General features: G+C 48.2%; 1 pseudogene; it reads left to right on the top strand.

Annotated features, from left to right (window-relative positions):
- The window catches only part of LOC135058154 (olfactory receptor 5AR1-like), a 377,933-nt pseudogene that overhangs the window by 203,312 nt on the left and 151,859 nt on the right, over nt 1-22,762 (top strand).

Here is a 22,762-nt window from a genome sequence, read left to right as displayed (position 1 = left end):
GCCACACCCCTTCCCCATGAAGCCACGCCCATATTTTTTTGCGCGCACCTATTTTACATAAACCCGGAGTGCCCATGCCGTTTCTTGCACACAGCGCTAAAATGTCTAGTAACGGCACTGATTTGTGGTAAAACATGTTTTATGTTTAAATTTTTTTTTTATATATATATATATATATATATATATATTACATAAAACACAGGAAAAAACAAAAAGAGGATAAATTTGGCTTAACTTGTGTAAGTGAGGTTAGATCAGAGAGGCACCTGAGTTTTATGTACTATATATATAATTTCTTTGATTTTTTTTGTAGGTTTATATATATATCTTTTTATACATTCCTTTATATATATGCATGTTTTTTATTTATACCACTCTCCTCTACTTTGTTTTTATCAAAAATACTACTCCGTTTTTTTAGTGTTGTGTTTTGTAATAAATTTGTATGAATTTTTTTTACACCTGCTATTGCCTAGATTTTTAAATTTGTTTGACACCAGTGATCGCTTGTCACTACCTCACCCCCTGTTCCCATATATATATATATATATATATATATATATATACAATCACACTTACTTTTTCAGTGTACCAGAAAAAGTAAAAATAGCCAGCACTCACGGTTTTTGATGAATGAAAAAAAATGTGTTTTATTCCTTAGAGAGACGGCATGTCAAATACAATACTTGTATTGTATTTGACATGCCGTCTCTCTAAGGATTAAAACACCTTTTTTTTCATTCATCAAAAACCGTGAGTGCTGGCTATTTTTACTTTTTCTAGTACACTGAAAAAGTGAGTGTGATTATTTATCCTTGCCTTGCACCACATGATTATTCATTGGTTATCAAGTATTTGATTAGCTTTGAGTGCTGTCTATCTTTTGTTTTTTACAGTATATATATATATTTTTTTATACTAGTTACCAGTTCCTTTGAGTGACATCTAGTGGCCTCCGCTCCACAAGACACTCAAATTCCCCCCATAGAAGTGAGGAGCAAGGTAAGCCTTTTATTATCTTTAGCAATATATTACTATATTTCTCTCTAGCAATATTTGTATCTAGCTCACATTGCAGGGCATGTTACAACTGCTGGAATCACTGTAGTCGCAGTAATAGTTATATTCAGGCTTGGACTGGCCCACAGGGGTACAGGGGAAACCACCGGTGGGCCCCACTGCCTGGGGCCCCACCCCATCCTCTAGGGATCTGGTTCTATACTGCAAAAATTATACATTATATATATGTTACCTTATACTGCACAGGAATATGGTGCATTCTCTACAGTGCATTTCTGTTATTAATCTGGTACATTATCATGCATGCACTAGCAGTATTTACTATGTATATTCATCAAGGGGCTTAGACTATACACTCTCCAATGATTAGACAAGCCTCTGTGGTGATTGGCCACACCCCTCTAGAGACTGACCACACCCCTAAGTATGGGCCCCTACCACTGCATTCCCCCGGTGAGCCCTTCATGCCCCAGTCCGACACTGGTTATATTGATAGATAAACTAATGCATACTGTAGTTGACAACTATTTTGAATAATTTCCATGTCCACTTGTTAAGATAATTAGAATTTTGAATGTTTTAATAGCATAGGGATAAGGGAGCATGTTATATACGTAAGTTTTTCTTTCTGTATGCAGAATTTGTAGATTGTCCTCACTGTGACCACTGCAAGGACAAAGAAAAAATAAGCACATAGAGATGAAGCCTTGCTCACCTTACTATGATGTGGCATATTGTATCACGGCATGCTGCATTGTGTGCCAGGCTGCAAGTATTCGCAGACGGTGATCACTTCATTAATTCTTTTAGTAATTGATGAAATGATCGCCAGTTGCGAATAGTCGCAGCCTGGCACGCTGTGCAGCAAGCGGTTTTGCAGCAACAAAGATGAGCATGACTAAACATTAAACAGAAAACCACAAAAAACTAAACAAAAAACAAGGGGAACTCATCCACCTCACCTGCAAGTCCTGAACATCACTCCTCATGGTGGTCAGATTAGATTATATCAGCTCACTGCTGCTGTCTTTTGACAGGGTCATATCTGAAGATTGCAGCAAACACTCTGCATTCACAGTATTGAGGAATGTTTTATTTCAGCATTATATATTTCCATGATATGATAGACTAATCCTGCCCAAAAATATTTGTGCTGCATACATTTGTGATTTTAGGCACTTTGGAGTTATTAATTTAGGTTATATTTATAGTGTACATCCATTTGCAAATTATTTTAATAAAGGAATAGACTAATAATTTAAGTAAAGTAACACATTTACATAATTATATAATAATTTTAAACAGTTAATCAAAAACATAATAAAATAAAATACAATAATAAGATAAATTAAACTGTGTGTTTGCATCTGGTGATTATTACATTTTGGATAGTGCCATCTAATTACTATTACAAAAATTAATTGCAATATGTTATTATCTATTTACTAAAGATTATATTTGCAACTGCACTAGCAACAAACAATTATTCCATCTAATAAACATAAAAATTAGAACATAGAATTTGACAGCAGATAAGAACCACTTGGCCCAACCACACAGTTAGGGCAATGGTTGGAATTGAACCCACAACCTGAATGTTGTTAGACAGTAATGCTAACCATTACACCATCCGTACTGCCCCCATGTCTGTAAAAGATGAAAACATACTTTACCTCTGAACACATACACAAGTGTGATGATTGATAATGTGGTTGTAAATATTTTTTGCTTTCAAATTAATTTAAAAAAAAAAAACACATTATTTATTTGGATAAAAGGAAAACAATGCAAAATGTAATATGTTCATTAAATGCCATATTAAGTAAAAATATACAGATAGAATTAAAACACATTCCTGCTTTATTGCCTTTTTATTTACCTAACCATGTTCGCCATAGTACATCTAATCTGCTTTACCTGATCTACAGTATCAAGTGCAAAGATATGTTGGCTTGGTCATAGTGTGCAGTTACTGAGGTTTGCACTCTTATATCATGAGATGAGAAATGTGTCCCATAGGGACTCTACAAAGCTTAACAAAGTTTTAACGTTCTAGAAAGAAAGTTTTCTCAACTCTAAATGATTATTGACTTTTACAAATGCATTATAGAGGAATATTATTTATTCAATTCAATTCAACTTTATTGTCATTAGCAATTTACATGCATGTATAGTCAACTAAATAAATCGCATGTGCAATCAGAAAAGTCATGTAAAAAAGCTTAAAAACAGAAGAAACATCATCATCTTAAAAAGTGATTCCACAAGATCATTAGGAATGATTCAATCGCAGATGAACAAAGGGCCTAATTCAGGTTCTGCGTTCTGCGCATGTGTTTATGGGGGGCATGTCGGCGGTGTTATCAGGGCAGCTGCATGACGTCACATGCAGCCGCTCCAAACAAAAAAATGGTGGCGGACCACCTGCCGTCGCAGCCAGACTGCGCTGGCAGGAGCCGTCCACAATTTCAGAGATCACGCTGAAATTGCGGTGCAATCGCAATTTAAGCATGAGTGCAGTGGGTGGGCTGCTGGCTGCATGCTGGGCGGCCTTGCCCTGCGATGGGCGGCCCCCAGCATGCAAGCAAAAGTATTGTAAATTCTGCTGTTTAGCAGATTTTGCAATCCTTACTGAATAGGGTCCAAAATCTACATTTTAGTATACTAGTACGACATAGAGTAGATCTATATCGTGTTTTAGATGGCAGCACTGTAAACATATCATAACTCGGATGTGACAAATCTCCCAGTATGCTTTGTATTTTAGTGAAGAGCCTTTTTTTAATTTCCTCCTGCACACTGGGTAGGTGCAAGCCAAACACTTTACTAGCTGCCCTTACAACCCTTTCAAGCGACTTGCACTCTGCTGCCATGCAGTTATCAAACCACAATAAAATCTCATATATTAGAAGAACACTCTCTACAATACAATAAATAAAAGTTCACTTAAATCTTCCTACCCAGTCCTGAGGTATGCATTTTCCTAACTACCCCCTTGGTATGAGCAGTCCAACACAAGTCATTGGTGATAGTAACACCTCCAAATTTAAAGGAATCTACCAACTCCACATTTTGTCCATTTAGAACTTGGGGACAATATTCCCGTTGATTCATTTTCCTGAAATATATTATAATCTATTATTTTTAGTAGGACATTGCACTGTTGCATACATTTTGTCTTATGTTAATTTTGAAATATACAGTATCTGTCCTGTTGTGCAACTATCATGTGCATAGTGTGCAAGGGTAAAAAGAAAAAAGTCAGGACAAAGCAGTATCTACTTCAGATGGATTTTCCTTGACGTAAATAAATAATTTTAACTATTTTTAATCAGTCTGTCATTTGAAGTTGGAAAAAATTTCATTTATGCCACATACGAGGTGTGTGCAATAAGTTTCCGGATGTGCAGTACATAGGTAGAGTAGACACAATCTGTATGTTTGGGAACTGTAATCTCTGACTGAAGTTCCTGCAAAATGTCAAGGCACAGGAACCATTTATAAACAGCACTGCACACCAACGAAGTCAGCATGTTCACATCCTTCATAAACTCGTTATGGAGAGCCATGACCTTCTACGGCTACAAAAGTGGTCTGCGATAGCAGGAGAACTGACTGCAAGCTGCTTTTTGGGAAGAAGCACCATCCTGAACCACTATGTTTGTGTGGTTTACAGAATATCAGCATGAGAGATGGTCCCTGGAAGATGAGGAGCACTGCAGACAACCTGTGTCTCCATCACTGAGGACAACATTGCTGCTGTGAAGGACTCAGTTGAGGTGGATGCCAGGGTGACCATGGCCCAGTTAGAAAAGGAGGTAGGCATCTCATCTTAATACATCCACTTGACACTCGACAAATAGCTTGGCCTGATCAAGGTTTCTGCACTCTGGGTACCCTATCAGCTGACTCAAGAGCAGAAGGAGGCTTGGGTAACTTGGTGCCACAACATATTGGTCAGGTTTGATGGTGGTCACTCAAACTCTGACTTAAGGATAATCAGTGGTGATCAGCGGTGAGGATTCCTGGAACTACAGTTTTGACCCTGATACCAAAGAACAGTTGGCCAGTGGACCCCAGTTTGAGTTTTGCCACACAAAAGTTTCAATGTGAGCGCAATGTGGCCAAACAGATGGTGGCTGTGTTTGTGGCAAAACTGGTCAAGTAGCTACCGTACCACTTGGGCAGCAGCGCAATGTCACTGGGGATTAATATGCCAACCAATGCCTACCACAAGTGCTGGAAGCCATTCCAGATGCTGTCCAAGGACTCACGCTCATGGTGTCCTTCTCCATAATGACAAAGCACCTGCCCACAAGTTGAGTAAAGTAGTGGATTTTCATGCCCATTGTCACTGACCTGGTTTGGGAGTGTAGTGGACTCGGGGCTTCTTCCGATGACCGGGAAGAGGAACCGCCACTGGGTCATAGTAGAGATGGCCGGATGTAGGTCTTCCTCATGCAGGACTAAGATGGCAGGCGGGAGGCCCAGAGGAATTCTTGAAGGTCTCCTGTAAGACAAGACTTGTAGAAATACTGAAGGCTGGGGTACTGAGATATTGGAGACACTGTGGTATTGGAGGCACTGAGGTGCTGGGAGTACAGGGAGTGCAGGGAGGCCCTTGGAGGCACGGAGGTGCTTGGAGGCACGAAGGTGCTTGGGGCACGGAGGTGTTTGGAGACACCGAGGTGTTTGGAGGGATGAGGTGCTTGGAGGCACGAGGTGCTTGGAGACACGGAGGTAACTGGAGGCACGGAGGTGCTTGGAGGCACGGAGGTGCTTAGAGGCACGGAGGTGTTTGGAGACACCGAGGTGTTTGGAGGGATGAGGTGCTTGGAGGCACGAGGTGCTTGGAGGTAACTGGAGGCACGGAGGTGCTTGGAGGCACGGAGGTGCTTGGAGGCACGGAGGTGTTTGGAGACACCGAGGTGTTTGGAGGGATGAGGCGCTTGGAGGCACGAGGTGCTTGGAGGTAACTGGAGGCACGGAGGTGCTTGGAGGCACGGAGGTGCTTGGAGGCACGGAGATAATTGGAGGCACGGAGAGCACGGAGATAATTGGAGGCACGGAGATAATTGGAGGCACGGAGGTAATTGGAGGCACAGGATGCTTGGAGGCACAGGATGCTTGGAGGCTCAGGATGCTTGGAGGCACAGGATGCTTGGAGGCACAGGATGCCTGGAAGCACAGGATGCTTGCAGGGACGAGGGAGCTCTGGAATCACAGCTTCCGCAGGAGAAACGAAGATACTCAGGCACCGGATCTCTGCCTGGTATCTGATTTTAAATTCCCCGCCCTAGCCTGATTGGCGGAGCAGGCAGGTGACGTCAGACCTGCTCCGCCTCCTTGCCCTCGCTTGTGATGGCGGCGTCCTTGCTTCCGGGAAGCCGCCGGAGAGCAGCGCCGACCCGCCGCTGAAGCCGGAGACCGTCAGGGGAAGAGAGGCGCCGGGCAGACCAGGCCACCCGCAGGGACAAGCGCGGTCGCCGCTGCCCGAGGTTCGTGACAGTACCCCCTCCTCCAGGAGTGGCCCCTGGACACTTCCCGGGCTTAGTCGGATGTCTGGAGTGGAAGATCCGAATCAGACGAGGAGCCGTTTCTTCAGTAGCCCCAATCCAACTTCTCTCCTCAGGACCATAACCCTTTCAGTCCACCAAGTACTGTAATTTTTTATGAAGATAACGAGAGTCAAGAATAGTTTTGATTTCAAACTCCGCTCCAGCTTCTGCCACTACGGACGTTGGCCTAGGGAGTGCTGAGTGGAACCGATTCAGAATGAGGGGACGGAGTAGAGAAACATGAAAGGCGTTAGGTATTCGAAGATGGGCAGGCAAACCCAGTTTACAGACCACAGGATTTAAGACTTGTAGCACAGGGTAAGGACCGATGAACCTTGGAGCGAATTTCATGGTGGGCACCTTCAACCGGAGATTCCGTGTGGACAGCCATACCCTGTCCCAAACTTTATATTGAGGTGCGGCTTGCCGTTTCTTATCTGCGAAGAACTTGTACCGAACAGAAACCTGCTTAAGATTAGCATGAACCTTTCTCCAAATTTGTCCAAAGTGTCGTAGAGTGGACACTACAGCAGGAACCTCTATTATCGGAAGGCTTGGAAATTCCGGAACACGGGGATGGAACCCGTAGTTGACGAAAAATGGTGATTCCCCAGTGGAAGAATGAAACAAATGGTTATGGGCAAACTCCGCCCAAGGCAACAACTCCACCCAGTTGTCCTGTGAAGGAGAGAGATACAAACGAAGAAAAGTCTCTAGATCTTGATTGACTCGTTCCGTTTGCCCATTAGTTTGGGGATGATAAGCAGACGAAAACTTAAGTTTAATGTGTAGAGTTGAACAAAGGGCTTTCCAAAACCTGGCGGTGAACTGTACTCCACGGTCAGAAACAATCTCTTGTGGCAACCCATGCAAACGAAAATGTTCTCGGATAAACAATAGAGCCAGTTTCGGTGCTGTCGGGAGACCAGTCAAGGGCACAAAGTGTGCCATCTTCGAAAAACGGTCAACGATAACCCAAACGGTGTTGCAACCCTTGGAACAGGGCAAGTCAGTGATGAAGTCCATGGAAATGTGAGTCCAGGGTCTCACAGGGATAGGCAGAGGACGAAGTAACCCTGCAGGAGGCAGACGAGGAGATTTATGTTGTGTACATTGGGGACATGAATTAACGCAATCTTGTACATCCTTCCTCATGGTGTTCCACCAATAAGACCTTTGCAGAAACTTGTACATCTTCTGAGCGCCGGGATGACCGGAAAACTTGGAGTTATGGGCCCACAGTAGTATTCCTGGGCGGAATCTAGCTGGCACGGACATTCTTCCAGGAGGAGGAGCTGGAGTAGTTAAAGCAGCAGAGACAGAAACTGGATTCAGAATTAAACCCCGCTCCGGAGGTTCATCCTCGTCTGTGGGAACTTGTGAACGAGAAAGCGCATCTGCTTTAATATTGAGAGTCCCGGCCCGGTACTTGATAATGAACGAGAATCGGGAAAAGAAAAGTGCCCATCTCGCCTGGCGAGGATTCAAGCATTGTGCGGATTTGATGTACAGCAAATTCTTGTGATCCGTGTAGATGGTAAACACATGTTTAGCCCCTTCTAGAAGATATCTCCATTCTTCCAAGGCAGATTTGATTGCCAAGAGTTCCTGGTCTCCAATAGTGTAATTTCGTTCGGCTGGAGAGAATTTACGAGAATGGAAGCCACACGGATGTAATTTTTTATCAGAGGAATACTGGGAGAGAACAGCCCCAACCCCGACTGAAGATGCATCAACTTCTAAGAAGAAGGGTTCCTCGAAATTTGGTTGTTGGAGAACTGGAGCCGTCATGAAAGCTAACTTTAAGCGAGAAAAAGCTACAATGGCTTCCGGAGGCCACAAACTAGGATTAGAACCCTTCCTCGTCAGGGCAGTAATGAGCGCAACAATGGTGGAGAAACCCTTAATGAATTTCCTGTAGTAGTTCGCAAAGCCCAGGAACCTTTGTATTGCTTTCAGGGAAAGAGGCTGAGTCCAGTCACGAATGGCCGACAACTTTTCCGGATCCATGCGAAGCTCCGTCCCCGAGATGACATAACCGAGGAACGGAATAGATGTTACTTCAAAGGTACATTTGGAAAGCTTGGCGTAGAGATGATTCTCTCGTAAACGGTGTAGCACCTCTTTGACTTGAGTCCTGTGTTCGACAAGATTCTTGGAAAAAATCAGTATGTCGTCCAGATATACCACAACGCTCTGATACAGCATATCACGAAAGATTTCGTTGACGAACCCCTGGAAAACCGCGGGAGCATTACTAAGACCAAACGGCATCACCAAGTATTCGTAATGCCCATCTCGGGTATTAAAGGCAGTCTTCCATTCATCCCCCTCTCGGATGCGTATAAGATTGTAAGCTCCTCTCAAGTCGAGTTTTGAAAAAATGCGGGCACCACGAACCCTATCAAATAACTCTGTGATTAGTGGCAAGGGGTATTTATTCTTAATAGTAATGTCGTTTAGGCCGCGGTAGTCGATGCATGGTCTCAACCCCCCGTCCTTTTTCTTCACGAAAAAGAAGCCTGCACCGGCAGGGGAGGAAGAGGGGCGAATGAATCCCTTGAGCATATTGGACTTAATATACTCCGACATGGCTTGAGTCTCGGGAAGAGACAGAGGATATGTGCGACCACGAGGTGGCGTCTTCCCTGGGACAAGGTCAATAGGGCAGTCCCAAGGCCTGTGAGGTGGTAACAGGTCAGCAGCTTGTTCCGAAAATACGTCCTTGTACCCTTGATATGCCTCCGGAATGTGCTCTTCATCCGTTTTGGAGGTAACACGGAGCGGACAAACAGGAGTAAGACAATTAGTGTGACAAAAGGGACTCCAGGACAGAATTTGTGACGACTTCCAGTCGATGTGGGGATTATGACTTTTCAGCCAAGGCATTCCAAGAACCAGATCATGAGGCATTTCTGGGATTACCAAGAGTTCCAAATCTTCCTGATGTAGAGCCCCGACCTGCAGCTTAACTGGCCCCGTGCGCCACATTATAAGACCTTTGGAAATTCTAGTCCCGTTGATAGCCGTCAGTGAAATTGGCCACTCAATAGGCCGTAACTTTAAACCCAAACTTTGGGCACAGAAAGAAGAAACGAAGTTCCCTGCAGCTCCGGAATCCAATAGGGCTTCACAAGACCTGGAGACTGAATTGGAGACTAGAGTTACTGGAAGCAAGCAGTCCGAAGTTGGAGAAGCTTTTGTCGTAACTCCCAGCTTGACTCCTCCGGAACAAGCTAGGCCTGCCCGTTTCCCGGACGGGCTTTACAAGATTTAAGAAAATGATCTGCGGCTCCACAGTAAAGGCAGAGTTTACCCTCACGACGACGCTGTCGTTCTTCCGGAGACAGTCGGGAGCGGTTAATTTGCATGGGCTCATCTGAGCTGGGTAAGGCCACCGGCCTAGGAGTAGGATTCCGGAACCTGGAACGATCCGAACGGCTACGTTCTCTTCCACGCTCTTGCATCCGAAGATCCACCTTGACGCAAAGGGAAATCAAATCTTCTAATGGATCCGGCAGATCTCTAGTAACCAGCTCATCTTTCAGCCGGTCGGAAAGACCGTTCCAGAAGGCAGCTCTCAGGGCGTCATTATTCCAGCGTAGTTCGGAAGCAATGGTCTGGAAATGAACCACGTACTGGCCCACGGAACGGGCGCCCTGCCGAACACGGAGCAAATCGGAAGAAGCAGTGGTCATTCTGCCGGGCTCGTCGAAAATCCTTCGAAAGGACGAGATGAAATTGGTGTAGTTGGAAACCATGGGATCAGATCGTTCCCATAATGGAGACACCCAATCCAAAGCAGAACCTTCCAACAGAGAAATAATATATGCTACCTTGGACCGGTCTGTAGGAAAGTTGTGTGCAAGTAGCTCGAAATGTACCTCGCATTGGTTCAAGAAACCACGACAATTTTTGGGATTCCCATTATAGCGGGACGGAGTAGGCAACTGAAGGCGTGGAGTGACACCGGCCGATGGTTGAACATTGCTGGCAACGGCAACTGGTGCGACTACTGGAACAGGTGCCGGAATTACTGAGGCCAGAGACGCCTGAATCTGATCCAGACGCCCGGACAACTGCTGGAGGTACTGCATCACCTGGCCTTGCGCTGCTTCCTGACTTTGCACTCGAGAAGCCAGGTTCTGAATGGCACCCGAGTCCGTGTTCCGATTCCCCGAGTCCATGTGGCCTGAGTATACTGTCACTGACCTGGTTTGGGAGTGTTGTGGACTCGGGGCTTCTTCCGATGACCGGGAAGAGGAACCGCCACTGGGTCGTAGTAGAGATGGCCGGATGTAGGTCTTCCTCATGCAGGACTAAGACGGCAGGCGGGAGGCCCAGAGGAATTCTTGAAGGTCTCCTGTAAGACAAGACTTGTAGAAATACTGAAGGCTGGGGTACTGAGATATTGGAGACACTGTGGTATTGGAGGCACTGAGGTGCTGGGAGTACAGGGAGTGCAGGGAGGCCCTTGGAGGCACGGAGGTGCTTGTAGGCATGAAGGTGCTTGGGGCACGGAGGTGTTTGGAGACACCGAGGTGTTTGGAGGGATGAGGTGCTTGGAGGCACGAGGTGCTTGGAGACACGGAGGTAACTGGAGGCACGGAGGTGCTTGGAGGCACGGAGGTGCTTGGAGGCACGGAGGTGCTTAGAGGCACGGAGGTGTTTGGAGACACCGAGGTGTTTGGAGGGATGAGGTGCTTGGAGGCACGAGGTGCTTGGAGGTAACTGGAGGCACGGAGGTGCTTGGAGGCACGGAGGTGCTTGGAGGCACGGATGTGTTTGGAGACACCGAGGTGTTTGGAGGGATGAGGCGCTTGGAGGCACGAGGTGCTTGGAGGTAACTGGAGGCACGGAGGTGCTTGGAGGCACGGAGGTGCTTGGAGGCACGGAGATAATTGGAGGCACGGAGATAATTGGAGGCACGGAGATAATTGGAGGCACGGAGGTAATTGGAGGCACAGGATGCTTGGAGGCTCAGGATGCTTGGAGGCACAGGATGCTTGGAGGCACAGGATGCCTGGAAGCACAGGATGCTTGCAGGGACGAGGGAGCTCTGGAATCACAGCTTCCGCAGGAGAAACGAAGATACTCAGGCACCGGATCTCTGCCTGGTATCTGATTTTAAATTCCCCGCCCTAGCCTGATTGGCGGAGCAGGCAGGTGACGTCAGACCTGCTCCGCCTCCTTGCCCTCGCTTGTGATGGCGGCGTCCTTGCTTCCGGGAAGCCGCCGGAGAGCAGCGCCGACCCGCCGCTGAAGCCGGAGACCGTCAGGGGAAGAGAGGCGCCGGGCAGACCAGGCCACCCGCAGGGACAAGCGCGGTCGCCGCTGCCCGAGGTTCGTGACACCCATGATCACATTCAGGAGCTTGCTCATCTGCTGTACAGTCCAGACCTGCCCCCCTGTGACTTCCTTGTGTTGCCACAAACCAAGTGCAAGATGTTGAAGATTGGTTTTGAGTCACCAGAAGTTGCAGTGAAGACCTTCATCCAGCATGTAGAAGACATATCTGCTTCAGGCTGGTCCAACTGCTTTATCAAGTGGTTTGACTTTGCATAGGCTCATCTGGTGAATACAGATGTGTCCTGATATATCATTGCTGCGTACCGCATAGTGGGCGCCATGCAACTCGCGCCAGCTCCTTGCGCTATAACTCCCGTTATAAGTTGCGTTGTAAATGTGACGTCACATTATAATTGTAACGTTCATTCTACTTTCTGTCCACCAGGTGTCGCTTTTCCTAAATTCTACAGCGCATGCCTCAAATAGCCAACGGACCCTTCATAGCGCCGCCTGCTAATTGGCTGACATTTATTGTGACAATGACAAACCATTAATCACTTCCCTTTATATGGGAATTATTTCGGACTAGCTTTGTGTTTCAGTCACTACCAGATGGTCTCCAGCCACACTGCCGCCCAATCACGCTAGCTATAGATATTGTCGTTACAGTGTGTACAAATTGCAGGATCACATTAGCATAAGCAGCTACCTTTTTTTTTTTTTAAAGCACCAAGATGCAACACATGACATATAAACCCAGAGGGCCCACCTCTACCATGGTCGGCTGTGACCTAACTAGAACAGCGGCCGTCTGCAATGCTTGAAGACCCGGGTTCGATACAGAGTTCGGCACCCATTTATTATTTTATTTTAATTTTTTTATTCTTTTTTAATACAATAAAGTTATAAAGTGTTTTAAGTTTCTACTTCTCGTCATATAAAAAAAGTCCGCTTCTACTAAATACAAGGCCACACTGCTGCCCTGTTCACGCTATTCATCTAGTCTTTACGTTGTGTACAAAATGATGGATAACATTAGCATAAGCAGCAATCCTATTTCAGACTAGCTTTGTGTCTCTGTTGTTTCAAATGGGCAGAAATATTGAATGCAAAGTGCAACTGGGTACCTACAGTATCTCATGAATGCACAGTATGACTACCAGATGGTCTTCAGCCACACTGCCGCCCAATCACGCTAGCTATAGATATTGTCGTTGCAAATTGCAGGATCACATTAAATCTGAAAAAACTAAATTCTCTTCTTCAGTATTCTCAAATCTTACTGTTAGCACAGTAATCTCCTTCGTGCCCCCCAACCATGTCTGTCAGCACCCCCGGGCACCCCCCTTCACCACTGCTGCACACCTGCAACACTGCCCCCCCGAGACCCATCTAAACCTAGACGCCGCCACCATCCTCCCGCTGACTGTCTACATTTAGACGCGTAGCTATACACCCCAGTTAAGAGCGGTCTGCTGCCGGTATTCTATTTTTCACCGTGGCACTAGAAGTAACACAATGCCCTTGCACTGCTCCCCGCTCTGGTAGCACTGGAACCCCCTTCTTGCCCCCTCCCATGTCTGTCAGCACCCTCGGGCGCCCTCCTTCACACCTGCAACACCACTGCCCCCCTGAGACCCATCTAAACCTAGACGCCGCCACCACCCCCCTAGTCACCCCGCCACCTGTCTAAATGTAGACGCGTAGCTATACACCCCAGTTAAGAGAGGTCTGCCACCGGTATTATTTTTTTCACCGTGGCACTAGAAGTAACACAATGCCCTTGCACTGCTCCCCGCTCTGGTAGCACTGAAACCCCCTTCGTGCCCCCTCCCATGTCTGTAAGCACCCTCGGGCGCCCTCCTTCACACCTGCAATACTCCCTCCCTGAGACCCATCTAAACTTAGACGCCGCCACCATCCCCCCTAGTCACCCGTGCCGCCTGTCTAAATGTAGCTATACACCCCAGTTAAGAGCGGTCAGCCGCCGGTATTCTATTTTTCACCGTGGCACTAGAAGTAACACAATGCCCTTGCACTGCTCCCCGCTCTGGTAGCACTGGAACCCCCTTCGTGCCCCCACCCATGTCTGTCAGCACCCTTGGGCGCCCTCCTTCACACCTGCCACACTGCCCCCCCCGAGACCCATCTAAACCTAGACGCCGCCACCATCCCCCCTAGTCACCCCGCCACCTGTCTACATTTAGACGCGTAGCTATACACCCCAGTTAAGAGCGGTCTGCCTCCGGTATTCTATTTTTCACCATGGCACTAGAAGTAACACAATGCCCTTGCACTGCTCCCCGCTCTGGTAGCACTGGAACCCCCTTCGTGCCCCCTCCCATGTCTGTCAGCACCCCCCTTCACCCCTGCTGCACACCTGCCCCCCAGAGACCCATCTAAACCTAGACGCCGCCACCATCCCCCCTAGTCACCCCGCTGCCTGTCTACATTTAGACGCGTAGCTATACACCCCAGTTAAGACCATTTTTATGTGTCAACCATTTGTCCATGCTGACCATGCCAATGTCGACCAAGAGTGGTCTACCTTTCATACCGGAATGGCACTGTGGTGTATACAGTATCTAAGCGTCTAAATGTAGCTGGCAGCAGGGGTGCAACGTGTGCAGCAGGGGTGATGGGGGGTGCCACACTACAAGTACCAAAACTCCCTGTCACTGCTCCCCATACTGACAGCTGTCACAATCGAGACATTGATGGAGAGATTACAGCCTGCCTACAGTATATGGTCCGGGGATGGTGTGATAACCGGAACAGGCTAGATCTAAAATGAAAACTGTAATGTAATCTCTCCCTCCCGGCCTCGTTTGTGACAGCTGTCACAGACAAGCCCCTATACACAGGGCCGGATTAACAATGGGGCAGATGGAGCTGCAGCTCCAGGCCCCCCATCAAAATAGGCCCACAGTATCTGCTCTGCTGCTACTGTAGACAGGAAAACATTTATTCCTGATACAGCAGCCTGCTAGAGTTCATCCGTCCTGACGCCACCTCCCCTTTCTCTCACTCGGCTCCCTCATCAACGGCGGGTGCGGCATGATAAACTGTGTTCTCAGCCCTAGCCTCCTTGTGCCGCATGCACAGGAGAGGATGTGCATCGATATCGGAAGCACCGCCCCAGCACCACCGCGCGGCACACGCTCTGTGTGTGAACTTCTGAAGGGATTGGGAACAGCAGCAGCCACAGGCAGACACCCCTATCTGGCCTCACAAGTGGGCACCACCACCACTGACCCTCCACGGACTTTAACTGGCCCCTTGAGCCCCTGGGGATACCCCCGCATGCATCAGGTAGGACCTGCCCAGCGGCGGATTGGTACGCCGGGACAGATTGTCAGTAGGCTGCCAGACTTGCGCAATTTAGTGGCTGTTCCCCCCAATGCCAAATAGCTACGGCCGCTGCAGCTCAAGCTGGGGCTGCAGCGGTGAAGGTTCTGTGTGCCGCTCACTATCACAACAGCGAGTGAGGGACGTCCCCAGCACGGATATTGTGTTGCTGCGCTGCTGCTGCGGAAGACGTGCACCCCATGTGAGTGTGAGGGGAGCGGCTTCCGCGGCTCTACTTCTGTCACTCCTCACTGTACATTTCCCTCTAGTGCGTGAGCTGTGAGGTCCTTCCTCCCAGGCAGCCCCGCCTCCACATACCAGCAGCCGGGGAGCACATCAATCATCTGTGCTGAGTCTGCCCTGGCCGGCACATGAAACTCCGTTCCAGCCAGGAGGAGCTACTGTGTCGCTGGTGAGTCACTGATTAGCTCCACAGGGACTGGAGACACAAAAAGCACTCTCAGCTCTGCACTGGGGGGGGAGGGGGGAGGCTGTGTCATTGTTTTCCCATACAGACAGGCTGGACATGATGAGGTAAATCAGGCAATGTATTAAAGATGTGGGGTCACTGCCAGGTCACTGTCTACTCAGGGCCTGGTTAACAATGGGGGTAAGGATGCACCTCCAACTCCCATATGTACCTCCCCTTCATCACCCCCATACGTATGTCCCTTCCGTCACCCTGTGTATACGTCCCCTCCATCACTCCCGTACGTACATCCCCCTCCATCACTCCTGTACGTACATCCCCCTCCATCACTCTGTACGTACATCCCCTCCGTCACCCCTCTTTACGTCCCCTCCGTCACCCCTGTGTGTACGTCCCCTCCGTCACCCCTGTGTGTACGTCCCCTCCGTCACCCCTGTGTGTACGTCCCCTCCGTCACCCCGCGCATGTGTCCCCCCTCCGTCACCCCGCGCGTGTGTCCCCGCGCGTCCCCCCCCTCCGTCACCCCGCACGTGCGTCCCCCCTCCGTCACCCGCGCGTGCGTCCCCCCTCCGTCACCCCGCGCGTGCGTCCCCCCTCCGTCACCCCGCGCGTGCGTCCCCCCTCCGTCACCCCGCGCGTGCGTCCCCCCTCCGTCACCCCGCGCATGCGTCCCCCCTCCGTCACCCCGCGCGTGCGTCCCCCCTCCGTCACCCCGCGCGTGCGCCCCCCCTCCGTCATCCCGCGCGTGCGCCCCCCCTCCGTCACCCTGTGTATGTCCGCCACTGTCACCCTGCATGACAAAAAAGAGGGATGTGGTTCGTGGGCCCTTGCCCTGTCATGCTGCTCCTACTGTCATTTTCTTCTGGATCTGCCCCTGCTCCCAACCCCCACCCCTCCCTTTCTGCTACTCCTGGCTGCACCTGTAAATTGCTGCAGCCCTGCTGGAGGGAAGTTAGGCAGCAACCGGTCACTAGGACCCAGCGGCTTGCTGGAGTCCCAACAGGCGCAGCCTGTTTACAATGGTAGTTAACTCCAGCTAGCGGTACACATAACATAAGACCCCGCACAGACAAGAAACACACTACAGTGGTAGCCGACCAGGTCAGTGGCTACTGGGGTGAGGGGAAAATTGTGTCCATGTGCACTGTTTGTCCCTCTGTCATCCTACATATATGCTCTACCTGGTGCAATGTGTATAACGTGCTCTGTATGGTGCAATATGTATAACGTGCTCTGCATGGTGCAATGTGTATAACGTGCTCTACCTGGTGCAATGTGTATAACGTGCTCTACCTGGTGCAAGGTGTATAATTTGCTCTGCCTGGCGCAAAGTGTATACCATGCTCTACCTGGCGCAAAGTGTAGACATGCTCTATCTGGTGCAATATGTACAACATGCTATACCTGGCACAGTGTGTATAGGAGTTTCTACCTGGTGCAATGTGTATAAGCGGCGCTACTGTGTGGTGTAATGTGAATTGGCACTATTATGTGGCCACGCCCCTTCCCCACGAAGCCACGTCCCTAAAATTTTGTGGCGTGCGCTTTACTTTCCTGCGTTTAATTAGGCCTTCTGGGCAGTAATCCCGCCCACTTCACAGACTCCAGCCCTCAACAGAACCCCACCCCTATTAGGGCTGCTTCCATAAATTTCCCTGGCTGGTTTTCGATCCCAATCCGTCCCTGAAGGGGACACAGACACAGATTCCGACTCGGATTTTGACACTGGGGATTTGAGAGGGGTAGACCCCAAATTAGCCAAAAGCATACAATGTATGATAGTTGCTATAAAGGAAGTGTTGGAGTTTCCTGAAACAACACTGGTCACAGAGGAAAAGGATTATTTTAAATTAAATAAAAAGCAGGTTGTGACTTTTCCTCCTTCAAAGGATTTGAATTCGTTCTTTGAAGAATCCTGGGCTAACCCTGAGAAGAAATGTACCCTTCCCAGAAGGATATGTGTAGCGTACCCTTTCCCTAAGGAAGACAGGCACAAATGGGAGACACCCCAATGATAGACACCTCAGTTTCTTGGCTGTCTAAGAAAATAGTTTTGCCTGCCCCTGGTTCAGCCCCCTTAAAAGATCCAGCTCACTGTAAATTAGAAACAACCCTAAAATCCATATATACGGCTAACGGAAGGTGCTCAGGCCCAGAGCCGGATTAAGGCTCTGGGGGGCCCGGGGCACTTCAGAGAGCGAGGCCCCTAATTAAAAGGCAGGCAGCTGATTATATATATATATATATATATATATATATACACACACACACACGTAAACATACATACACATATAAATACAAATACATATATACACACGCATATACAGTAGAGATGTGCACTTGAAATTTTTCGGGTTTTGTGTTTTGGTTTTGGGTTCGGTTCCGCGGCCGTGATTTGGGTTCGACCGCGTTTTGGCAAAACCTCACCGAATTTTTTTTGTCGGATTCGGGTGTGTTTTGGATTCGGGTGTTTTTTTCAAAAAACCCTAAAAAACTGCTTAAATCATAGAATTTGGGGGTCATTTTAATCCCAAAGTATTATTAACCTCAAAAACCATAATTTCCACTCATTTTCAGTCTATTCTGAATACCTCACACCTCACAATATTATTTTTAGTCCTAAAATTTGCACCGAGGTAGCTGTGTGAGTAAGATAAGCGACCCTAGTGGCCGACACAAACACCGGGCCCATCTAGGAGTGGCACTGCAGTGTCACGCAGGATGGCCCTTCCAAAAAACACTCCCCAAACAGCACATGATGCAAAGAAAAAAAGAGGCGCAATGAGGTAGCTGTGTGAGTAAGATAAGCGACCCTAGTGGCCGACACAAACACCGGGCCCATCTAGGAGTGGCACTGCAGTGTCACGCAGGATGGCCCTTCCAAAAAACACTCCCCAAACAGCACATGACGCAAAGAAAAAAAGAGGCGCAATGAGGTAGCTGTGTGAGTAAGATAAGCGACCCTAGTGGCCGACACAAACACCGGGCCCATCTAGGAGTGGCACTGCAGTGTCACGCAGGATGGCCCTTCCAAAAAACACTCCCCAAACAGCACATGACGCAAAGAAAAATTAAAGAAAAAAGAGGTGCAAGATGGAATTGTCCTTGGGCCCTCCCACCCACCCTTATGTTGTATAAACAGGACATGCACACTTTAACCAACCCATCATTTCAGTGACAGGGTCTGCCACACGACTGTGACTGAAATGACGGGTTGGTTTGGACCCCCACCGAAAAAGAAGCAATTAATCTCTCCTTGCACAAACTGGCTCTACAGAGGCAAGATGTCCACCTCATCATCATCCTCCGATATATCACCGTGTACATCCCGCTCCTCACAGATTATCAATTCGTCCCCACTGGAATCCACCATCTCAGCTCCCTGTGTACTTTGTGGAGGCAATTGCTGCTGGTCAATGTCTCCACGGAGGAATTGATTATAATTCATTTTAATGAACATCATCTTCTCCACATTTTCTGGAAGTAACCTCGTACGCCGATTGCTGACAAGGTGAGCGGCGGCACTAAACACTCTTTCGGAGTACACACTTGTGGGAGGGCAACTTAGGTAGAATAAAGCCAGTTTGTGCAAGGGCCTCCAAATTGCCTCTTTTTCCTGCCAGTATAAGTACGGACTGTCTGACGTGCCTACTTGGATGCGGTCACTCATATAATCCTCCACCATTCTTTCAATGGTGAGAGAATCATATGCAGTGACAGTAGACGACATGTCCGTAATCGTTGTCAGGTCCTTCAGTCCGGACCAGATGTCAGCATCAGCAGTCGCTCCAGACTGCCCTGCATCACCGCCAGCGGGTGGGCTCGGAATTCTGAGCCTTTTCCTCGCACCCCCAGTTGCGGGAGAATGTGAAGGAGGAGATGTTGACAGGTCGCGTTCCGCTTGACTTGACAATTTTCTCACCAGCAGGTCTTTGAACCCCAGCAGACTTGTGTCTGCCGGAAAGAGAGATCCAAGGTAGGTTTTAAATCTAGGATCGAGCACGGTGGCCAAAATGTAGTGCTCTGATTTCAACAGATTGACCACCCGTGAATCCTTGTTAAGCGAATTAAGGGCTCCATCCACAAGTCCCACATGCCTAGCGGAATCGCTCCCTTTTAGCTCCTCCTTCAATGCCTCCAGCTTCTTCTGCAAAAGCCTGATGAGGGGAATGACCTGACTCAGGCTGTCAGTGTCTGAACTGACTTCACGTGTGGCAAGTTCAAAAGGTTGCAGAACCTTGCACAACGTTGAAATCATTCTCCACTGCGCTTGAGACAGGTACATTCCACCTCCTATATCGTGCTCAATTGTATAGGCTTGAATGGCCTTTTGCTGCTCCTCCAACCTCTGAAGCATATATAGGGTTGAATTCCACCTCGTTACCACTTCTTGCTTCAGATGATGGCAGGGCAGGTTCAGGCGTTTTTGGTGGTGCTCCAGTCTTCTGTACGTGGTGCCTGTACGCCGAAAGTGTCCCGCAATTCTTCTGGCCACCGACAGCATCTCTTGCACGCCCCTGTCGTTTTTTAAAAAATTCTGCACCACCAAATTCAAGGTATGTGCAAAACATGGGACGTGCTGGAATTTGCCCATATTTAATGCACACACAATATTGCTGGCGTTGTCCGATGCCACAAATCCACAGGAGAGTCCAATTGGGGTAAGCCATTCCGCGATGATCTTCCTCAGTTGCCGTAAGAGGTTTTCAGCTGTGTGCGTATTCTGGAAACCGGTGATACAAAGCGTAGCCTGCCTAGGAAAGAGTTGGCGTTTGCGAGATGCTGCTACTGGTGCCGCCGCTGCTGTTCTTGCGGCGGGAGTCCATACATCAACCCAGTGGGCTGTCACAGTCATATAGTCCTGACCCTGCCCTGCTCCACTTGTCCACATGTCCGTGGTTAAGTGGACATTGGGTACAACTGCATTTTTTAGGACACTGGTGAGTCTTTTTCTGACGTCCGTGTACATTCTCGGTATCGCCTGCCTAGAGAAGTGGAACCTAGATGGTATTTGGTAACGGGGGCACACTACCTCAAGAAATTGTCTAGTTCCCTGTGAACTAACGGCGGATACCGGACACACGTCTAACACCAACATAGTTGTCAAGGCCTCAGTTATCCGCTTTGCAACAGGATGACTGCTGTGATATTTCATCTTCCTCGCAAAGGACTGTTGGAGAGTCAATTACTTGGTGGAAGTAGTAAAAGTGGGCTTACGACTTCCCCTCTGGGATGACCATCGACTCCCAGCAGCAACAACAGCAGCGCCAGCAGCAGTAGGCGTTACACGCAAGGATGCATCGGAGGAATCCCAGGCAGGAGAGGACTCGTCAGAATTGCCAGTGACATGGCCTGCAGGACTATTGGCATTCCTGGGGAAGGAGGAAATTGACACTGAGGGAGTTGGTGGGGTGGTTTGCGTGAGCTTGGTTACAAGAGGAAGGGATTTACTGGTCAGTGGACTGCTTCCGCTGTCGCCCAAAGTTTTTGAACTTGTCACTGACTTATTATGAATGCGCTGCAGGTGACGTATAAGGGAGGATGTTCCGAGGTGGTTAACGTCCTTACCCCTACTTATTACAGCTTGACAAAGGCAACACACGGCTTGACAAATGTTGTCCGCATTTCTGTTTAAATACTTCCACACCGAAGAGCTGATTTTTTTGGTATTTTCACCAGGCATGTCAACGGCCCTATTCCTCCCACGGACAACAGGTGTCTCCCCGGGTGCCTGACTTAAACAAACCACCTCACCATCAGAATCCTCCTTGTCAATTTCCTCCCCAGCGCCAGCAACACCCATATCCTCCTCATCCTGGTGTACTTCAACACTGACATCTTCAATCTGACTATCAGGAACTGGACTGCGGGTGCTCCTTCCAGCACTTGCAGGGGGCGTGCAAATGGTGGAAGGCGCATGCTCTTCACGTCCAGTGTTGGGAAGGTCAGGCATCGCAACCGACACAATTGGACTCTCCTTGTGGATTTGGGATTTCGAAGAACGCACAGTTCTTTGCGGTGCTTTTGCCAGCTTGAGTCTTTTCAGTTTTCTAGCGAGAGGCTGAGTGCTTCCATCCTCATGTGAAGCTGAACCACTAGCCATGAACATAGGCCAGGGCCTCAGCCGTTCCTTGCCACTCCGTGTGGTAAATGGCATATTGGCAAGTTTACGCTTCTCCTCCGACAATTTTATTTTAGATTTTGGAGTCCTTTTTTTACTGATATTTGGTGTTTTGGATTTTACATGCTCTGTACTATGACATTGGGCATCGGCCTTGGCAGACGACGTTGCTGGCATTTCATCGTCTCGGCCATGACTAGTGGCAGCAGCTTCAGCACGAGGTGGAAGTGGATCTTGATCTTTCCCTAATTTTGGAACCTCAACATTTTTGTTCTCCATATTTTAATAGGCACAACTAAAAGGCACCTCAGGTAAACAATGGAGATGGATGGATACTAGTATACTTATGGATGGACGAGCGACTGCCGACACAGAGGTAGCTACAGCCGTGGACTACCGTACTGTGTCTGCTGCTAATATAGACTGGATGATAATGAGATGAAATCAATATATATTATATCACACTAGTACTGCAGCCGGACAGGTATATATATTTATTATGTAATGACTGATGACGGACCTGCTGGACACTGTCAGCTCAGCAGCACCGCAGACTGCTACAGTAAGCTACTATAGTAGTATGTATAAAGAAGAAAGAAAAAAAAAACACGGGTAGGTGGTATACAATTATGGATGGACGAGCGACTGACGACACAGAGGTAGCTACAGCCGTGGACTACCGTACTGTGTCTGCTGCTAATATAGACTGGATGATAATGAGATGAAATCAATATATATTATATCACACTAGTACTGCAGCCGGACAGGTAGATATATTTATTATGTAATGACTGATGACGGACCTGCTGGACACAGTCAGCTTAGCAGCACCGCAGACTGCTACAGTAAGCTACTATAGTAGTATGTATAAAGAAGAAAGAAAAAAAAAAAACCACGGGTAGGTGGTATACAATTATGGATGGACGAGCGACTGCCGACACAGAGGTAGCTACAGCCGTGGACTACCGTACTGTGTCTGCTGCTAATTTAGACTGG

Source organism: Pseudophryne corroboree, chromosome 3 (assembly GCF_028390025.1).
Source record: "Pseudophryne corroboree isolate aPseCor3 chromosome 3, aPseCor3.hap2, whole genome shotgun sequence".
NCBI classification, from domain to species: domain Eukaryota; kingdom Metazoa; phylum Chordata; class Amphibia; order Anura; family Myobatrachidae; genus Pseudophryne; species Pseudophryne corroboree.
This window is presented reverse-complemented; position numbering and strand designations above follow the sequence as displayed.